The 8,997-nt window shown below is 31.0% G+C and overlaps 1 pseudogene; it reads right to left on the bottom strand.

The window, feature by feature from the left end:
* Window positions 1-1,239: 1,239 nt before the first annotated feature.
* On the bottom strand, window positions 1,240-1,998 carry LOC146941924 (blue copper protein-like; annotated as a pseudogene).
* Between the last annotated feature and the right edge of the window lie 6,999 nt (window positions 1,999-8,997).

Raw genomic sequence — 8,997 nt, forward strand, 5'->3', positions numbered from 1 at the left:
ACAACTCCTGTTAAATTTTCCAAGATCCTAATTAACCCGTGTTTTGTTTTATGTGACGTTGGAAATGTTTGTCAATGCCTAGTAAGATATTTCCACATAATTTTTTTTTTGTGGTACAAATTAAGGCAGGAAAGACAACATGAGAGAATGAGTATGAGAGGATCCAAATTGCATAATTTATTGGATGGAACATTCATTTATAATTAGATTCAATAGATTTATTTAATTAACCAAAAAGAGCCCAAGGACAATGCTAATTGTCTCGTCAAGGACCATAGGAGGAACAGAGATAGCTTAGACAGACCCTGCACAATACCATTGAGCTTGATTAATATTCTGTTGAGGGCATTCCTATACCTAAAGGATACTGTAAAACATATGGCAAAAAGATGAAAACAAAATAGTATGTAGTAAGAACAAAAGAGAGAAATAATCATGTTACGTTAACAAACTAACTAAACTAACTTTTGTTATATGCAAATATTCGTTTCAAGCTTTTTAGTAAGTTATGTTGAAAATTTTCAGTACATTTCTCAAATGATAACATCAAAAAAATTGGTGATTCGAGGATCTTACTCGAAAAGGACATTCAAAGTAAAGTGCCTCTACGGCCGGTATAAGAATTCGTAGCCAATATAGGTGGACTCCAAGATAAGCATTCTTGAAGTCTTTGAAAAATAGTTATGTTTGGGAAGTCCTCAGCATTCAAGAACTCAATATTACCTAAAGAAACTTGCATGAAATTTTTTTCAAGTTCGTTAGAAGAAACTTGACATGTTGCACCATAGGAGTTAATTTCCTTCTTTTTCTATAAATAGAATCACATTCACACCTCATGCAAAAGAGTTCATTTTCAATATGTAAATTAACCTACAAGATTACACATATGACCACATAAGATAAACATCTTATCGACTGTTTAATCGAACGATGTATATAACTCAGTTTTACTTGTAGCAATACCATTTTCTTTTAATTTAGTTCTTGTTTTTTTTCTTCTGCACTTTTACGTTTATGTGTTCTTTCTCTTGCGTTTTTAACAACGGTAGTTCACCATTACACGTTAATTGTACTGCAAACTAATACCCGAATCTTTAAACTTATCATCAACTAAGAATCCCCAAAGGATCTAACTTGAGTTCTAGATTTTGTTCACAATTATTCAATATATTCAGAACAACAATGAAAACAGAAAAATAATGCAAGATTTCTAAATTACTAATTAATACTACAAAATCCTCATGGGTAAACAAGAATTCAAATTCATAAAGATATGGAACAGGAAAAGAAACTACGAAAGCACTGGCTATATATACCTCTGAAAATTATCTCACACCAATATTTGATTGATCAAGGTCCATGAAACAATAAAAAAGAGAGCAACAATTGGTGAGATATAAGTAGCTGAAGATGCACTTTGCATGGTAGGAGTAGTGGTGGTATTGTTGGAGGGTGTGGTGGTGGTTGCTGCGGTGGGGGTGCCATCGGAAGGTGAACCTTTTCCTGATGGTGATGGTGTTGCAGAAGGAGCAGCAAAAGCAGAAGAAGAAGCCTTAACCTCAACAGAGAGTTTCATGCCACTTGCGCAATGTGCAGGAACAACACATATGAAGTAACGAGTTCCTTCTTTTTTGAGGGGAATGGTTGTGGCACCGTTATTGTCTGTACTAATTGAATTTCCAGTTATGCATGATTCATAGTCACTTTCATTAACTTCATCCACTGTGTGACCAACTCCATAGTAGAAAACTGTCATAATAAAGTCACATACATTAGTTTTGTAAACTGTACGGATGCAATTTAAAACTAAACAAACAACAAAGAAAGAATTAATAATACTCACAGAGACTGTCACCAACGGTAAAGTTTTTGTCACTAGCCCATGTGTTGTAATCAAAACCAATTGTCCAACCTAAAGTATCTCCAAAGGTGTGGATAGTTGCGCAGTACCATATTGATCACTAAAAAGCATAAAACCAAAGCCTTAAAGAATGCCATTTTAATATTGTGAGGGAATGAAGAAAACAAATCAATATCGACGAGACTATAAGGATGTTTTTTTAGAGGAAGGAGCTTCGATGATGTATGTATTTGGGACAATAGGTTCCTTTATATAATTGCAAACATATATGCCAAAGTTTGTTTTTCCTTCTTTTAAACAAACTTTTGTTTGTTATGGAGAAATGAATTAAAGTTTGTTACTAAAAAAATATATTTTTTCAGTTACTTACGGATGAAAAGATATGAAAAATTATAGCTTTTGTTTTTAAAATAAAGATTTTTTAAAAAACTTTTGTTCACGTAAAATGAATTATTTAGGGTAGAAATTCTATTAATAAGATTGTAACGTTATTATAAAAAAAATGTTTGTATCAATTATTAGTTACGGAAGAAAGATATGAAAATCAAATTTAATGGGTTTACTTGATCTATACTCCCTCCGTTCCTTTTTAAGTGTCTTTTTAGAAAATTAACACAAAAATAGCAAAATGTATATTTTTGCACATTTTCTTCCAATTATACCCTCATTTTAATCCACCAATAAATTCCTATTTTTACGCACACACTTTATCTTTCAAATAAATTTAATATGTTATCTTTTTCTCGTAACAAACAATTGTCAGTTATTATTTTTTTCTCCAACAAATTTCTATTTATTTTTTGTGCTCTCTCTCTCTCCCCCTCTCTCATAACAAACAATTGTCGATTTTATAAATATTGTGGACATCTTTTAAATTATTTTAAGTCAATATAAAAATTATTCCAACTTCACATTAATCAAAAGTTAAGAAAAAATTAACTTCCTTCCAACTCCTTTAATTAAAGTTAAGGCTTCAACTATGGCTTCAACCAATGCTAGATTCTCACATTTTTAACAATTGTTATTCTTCTTATTTATAGAATTTTAACTCTTCTTGGAACCGTTGTTTGGAACAAAATTTTGTTTAAATTTGAAGATAACGAGAAAAAACTTTATTTAAAAAAAAAACAAACTTTAGTTTTCAAATAGAAAGCATTAATTAGTTTTATTGAAAAAGATAAAAGTAATTGACAAAGGGTATAATTGACAAATCGTACCCTTAAAATATAAAAAAGACAGTTAAATAGGAACGAAAAATTCACCCTAAAAAGACACTTAAAAAGGAACGGAGGGAGTACTATATATAAAGAAAATTAACCATTTCAATACTTTTGGGCTGTATTTTTCCTTTCCAAAAATATTCTCTCAATACAAATCACACATGTTTTTTTGGTGGTGGCCGGGGTTCGAACCCCGGACCTTGCATATTTTATGCATTGTCCATACCAACTGAGCTAAGCTCACGAGGACACACATGTAATAAATAGATAAGAATAAATTTAAATATTAAAATATACTTACCAGATGAGTATAACAAATTTAAATATACTTACTTTTTCAATATCCCAATTATACCCTTAAACAACAACTTTTTTTTGTTGTTGATGTCATTAAAAAAATAATTTAGAATATTTTTTGTTATATTGTTGGTGTCATTGAAATAGATAATGATGGTTAGTTTTGTTTGTTACAGCTTGTAACAACAAACTTTTATATTTTAAGTTTTAATCAAAATCAAAATTTCATTAAAAAAAAAACACCGTTCATTATTTTTAAACGTTAACGCAAAAAAAAAAAGGAAAGACGGAAACATGAGTGCCCGTCTTTTCGCTACTTTAAAAATAGTGTATTTGAAAAATGGTACTCATTCTTTGTCCGGGCTTTAATTGTTGATTATATCTATATTATACTAGCGAAAAGACGGACGCTCATGTGTCCGTTTTTTCGTTCTAATGTGTGTAAATTATGAACAATATTTTATAAGAAATTTTGATTTCGATTAAAATTAGAAGTACAAATATTTGTGACTTTTAAATTGTAACAACTCCAATTTGTGACTTTGCTTTTAACAAACTCAAAATGTCATATGTATCTTTTTCAATGACGACGATAATCTAACAAATATAATATAAATCCTTATCTTTTTTTATACCACCAACAATACAACATTCATATAAGAAAATTTGTGTAAAGGTATAATGGAAATAATAGTAGTAAATAATTTAAACTATTTATTCTTTAGTAATATTATTTTAAATTTTAATTAAAAAATTAAATCCCAAAAAATAGGAAAAATCACACTACTAATAGGAACAATATTATCTATAACATATATGAAGGTGATGGAGATTCTTGACTGTATTTTTATAATTACAATCATACCCTTAAACAAATTTTCCTACATTAATATTATATTGTTGGTGGTATTAAAAAAGATAAGAATTTAGATTGTATTTGTTAAATTACCGTTGTTATTGAAAAAGATAAACATGGTTTTTTTGCTTTATTACATTTAAAAGTCACAAAATTCTGTACTTATAATTTTAATCAAAATCAAAATTTCATATAAAATAACGTTCATAATTTGCACGTGTCAACGCAATAAAAAGAGCGGAAAGACGGACATGTGAGTGTCCGTCTTTTCGCTAGTAGATATAAAGAAAATACAACAATTTGGACTTCATTTTTCCCTTTCCAATTTTAAGCTTCATTAAAAGTATCTTATTTACTTTTCTTTTACCCTTTTTTAATATTACTTAAATTACTAATTAAAAATAGTTAAATTTTATTAAGATTTGAACAATCTTTGCTACAATATGAACAATATTATCTATAACAATATAAAGAAAATAGGATATTTTAGGTTAGATTATTTATTATTACAATTATATCGTTAAACAAATATTTCTATAATAATGTTATATTGTTGATGTTATTGAGAAAGATAAAATTTTATGTTATATTTGTTATAGAGTTGGTGTAAATTAAAAAGATCAGCGTTGTTATAATTTGAAATCACAAACATCAATGCTTATAATTTCAATCAAAATTTAACTATTCTCAAAAAAATATTATTCATATTTTACACGTATTAACGCAATAAAAAGAACAAAAAAGTGTCCGTTTGAACGTCAGTTATAATCTTATAGATAAAGTCATAAAGAAATTAACTGTTTGTTTGCCGTGATTAATTTCTTTTTTGGTTGTGTTCATGTGCACTCGATAGGCACACTTAAGCATAGTAAATTTGGCTTAACGTTTGATGAACTTAATGCAATTCCTATTCAATGCAACTCTATAATTCCTTTCAAGATTGGATTGGATGCATAATAAGTAACGTCTTCTTGAAGAAAGAAAATGAACTTAATGCAATTCCTATTCAATGCAACTCTATAATTCCTTTCAAGATTGGATTGGATGCATAATAAGTAACGTCTTCTTGAAGAAAGAAAAATACGCTTCATATTATGAACTTTCAATTAGTGTTGATTAGCGCCGTAACAGTTAAGTATTTTAATCATCTAGTGAGGAAATTTTACCCTGTACCCCTGCATCTACACCTTCACCCCTACAAATTACATATAATTCCAATTTTACCCTTTTTATTATTTAATTTTTTAAACTTCATTTTTTACCTTCACTTACAACATTTGATTCATCGTGAATACACCCCTACATAACATTCAAAGTACATACTTCTTAGAGAATTATATGTAACATTTCTTATTCAAATTTTATTTCCGGAAAACTTCAAAATTTGATTCCGATTTGTTTTAAATTTCCAAAAACTCATGGTCACATTTCCAAATTTAAAATCGGAAATCTTTAGATTCTTTGTTGGTGTGTTTAGTTTTTGTTGATTTGGGAATACTATAAAAAAAAACACTTAACAATACAGAAAACCATTATTTTTTTCAATAAAACAAAATTGGAAGCAAACTAAAAAAATTAAAGGGGGGTTTGGGGGTTAATCAATGTAGTTTTAAAACAACAAATTATTTGATTGATTCACATTTTGATCTCAACGATAGTTGCACCTTTTTGATCTCATCGGAAAAAAAAGGATGATTGATTCAAATAGTTTGTTTTGATAATATATTAAATTTAACAGTGTCTTCTAGTTCCTGTTATGAATAATGACGCCACCAAACTGGAAAACATCGTGTAAGTTTTTTGATGCCTGCTATAAATCGGCAATTTCCGAGATACAGATCTGAACCTGATAATCAATCAACTCAGCATCTATATCAAAGGCATGACTGCGGTGAACATGATTCCATTGAAAGCCTACATGAATACGATTCTTGTGAACCAAATCAACATTTCTAGATTCCGGTAAACCTTAAAAACCCAGAAAATCTCAAACCTCAACCAAAGATTCGGTAAATAATTAAAAGAACAAACACTTGAAAAAGTTAAGAGAAAGAACATGGAAACGTTTTTGCAAAGAATACTTATTGATTGGTAGTGATTGTTGGAAGCGTTTTTCGAGCCAGAGAGGGTTTATATGTGGGGTGAATGGGTGAAAGGGTAAAAAAGGGTAAACTTGGTAGTTTGTGTCAAATGTTGGGGTCAAGGTATAAATGTAAGGGTGTGGGGTATAACTTTCATCTAGTGAATACTAGTGATACCAATTTCCACGTGAACTGCTTGTTACGTGCCAACAAGGGAAATTTATTTAATTTGGGCTTCTATATTTACTCCTCTCACCAAAGGAACAAAAATTATTTTCTAAACCAAAAAAATTGCAATAAGGCATCTCTTCTCAAATATGTTTGAATATTGTATAATTTTTAAATGAAGATTTAATATCTTGTTAGAGATTTCCTTTTTTGGAACATGCAAACTGAAAATGCAGTATAAAAGTATAAGTCATTAAATAAACTTACAACTCCATGATAAGTGCCAAGAAGTGTTAATTTCATGTTATATTTCATGCACTTTTTGTTACTTGTTTTACAAGTTATTGAAGGAAAAGCCGAGAAATAAGTGTTAAATGCCTTATTACGCTTTATATATCTTACTCTATCCTTTTATGCAGGAATTAGCCTCAAGACACTGATCAAAGACCAAAACTCATGAAAAAGTACTATTTGGGCAGAAGTTGATCCAGGAGGCATGCAACTCACACTCAAACTCGCAACTGCGAGTGCCAATGCGAGCAGCTCGCAACTGCGAGCTCCCTTACTCGCAGATGCGAGTTAGGGCGGTTTGACCTCCTCATTTATGACATGGCAGCATCTCATTGGACTAGAAGAATCACTCGCATCTGCGAGTGATGCTGCTCGCATTTGCGAGCTCAAGCAGAACAGAGGCTATTAAATGCCCACTTGCTATTCCTTGAAATTATTATGTTGGGATCTTAGCTTGATATTTTTCTTAGTTTTTCTCTTAGGTTTTAGCTTTAGATATTTTATAGAGAGAAATAGGGTAGATCATATAGAGTGAGAGTGATTTTGGAAGTTGGATCTTTATTCCTTTGTTGAGACATCACAAGTGTAATGAATCCTTCCTTTTCAATCCATCCTTGCAAGGCTCCCATGATGATGTGTAGCTAAATACCCTTTGTTGGGATGAGAGGTACTTGATCCTTGCTAAACATGTAATCTTTTGATCTTGCAATATATGGTTCTAGCAATTTATATTCAATATTGTTGTTATTCTTGTGTTAATTCTTTCAATGAGATTCAAGATGCTTTGGACACAAACTCTTGAATCTAGAGCTAGAGTAGCAATATATCTTAGGTTAACTTACTTGACATCTTTGTTAATCTTGTGATAATCACCACAATCAAGAGTTAAATGCTTTCGAATACTTAATCAGGCTGGACACGGTCGATTAGGTTATCCGATCGACTTTGTTATCGTTTAAGGGATTTGGACACGAATGTTTAAACGATACCTTAGAGTTAATTATATCCCTTTGGACACGAAGGATAGTTTAGAATTGATTGTGATAATTTTGGTTATAAAGCTAGAATTCGTATGGATCATTAGGTTACGTGTGATGCTTGGTTAAGGAACTCTACTCCTAACAAGTTTCAAGCCTTATTAATCTCAACTTTTACTTTCTGCAAATTAGTTTAGCTAGTTACAATTCAAACAAACAAGCACTCTTAATACTTTGAATGATAATTGATGTTAAACTGTCATTGATAACGCACTATTCCCTGTGGAGACGATACACAGATACTTATCTTGTTTGATGTTAAAAAACAACCTCATCACTCCATCAATGAAGAATAATAGAATCAATTCTTCAAATATTAACAGCACCCAAACATACTAGAGGGTGGGCATTCCAATAGAGGGCGGATATTTCAGTGATGAATATCGAACACAAAACGTACACCTTAGTTTTGATCATGCCCACAATAAATTGTTGGAACAAAATGTGTTTAACATTACCCTTTGAGAGTTTGGATGATAACAAGGTATTAAAAATTGTCAACTGGATAAGCTAATATTTGTTCAAGTGTATAGGACCATAGACAAAAATTTGACATCTTAAACAGGTTCTGGAAGAACAAAAGGGAGCTAAGGAATCAACAAAAAGGAAGCTTGAAGCATCTGAAGAGAAGTGCTCCTGAAGTGATGACGTCATCAGAAGAAAGTTCATCAAAAGCATCTCATCAGAAGCTAAAGATCACCAGAAGCTGAAGTTCATCAGGAGATGCAAGACTTAAAGCTTCAATGGTTGTTCAATGGATTTAATCTCGTTTAAGCATTGCAGAAGACTGGAAGAGCGAAGCAACGACTATTTTGAAAGGATTTGAAGGCATTGGATGCTTGTTCTTTAAAGAGCGTTGACAAAGTACAATTGCATGAAGTGTACAACCACTACTCTGTTTTTGTCTCTGCTACAAGACAAGAAAAACAGCTCTGCCTGCAACGATGTTCTTTCACATTTGGAATGGATTTGAAATTGATCCTTCACAGGACAATAACCATATCAGGCAAGAGATCATTGGTGGTTGATCAAAGCTTCAAACGACTCTATTTTTGATGTGCTGACAATTCACAACATCTCTTTCACACCTCTATATAAAGGAGTGAAGACTTAGAGATTGGCAAGGACTCAACAACAATTTACAAATGCCAAAACTCTGCTGAAATTGTTCTGAATTCAAAAGTTC

This window comes from Medicago sativa, chromosome 3 (genome assembly GCF_051527215.1).
Source record: "Medicago sativa cultivar Bolivia chromosome 3, Bolivia_mono, whole genome shotgun sequence".
Classification (NCBI taxonomy): domain Eukaryota; kingdom Viridiplantae; phylum Streptophyta; class Magnoliopsida; order Fabales; family Fabaceae; genus Medicago; species Medicago sativa.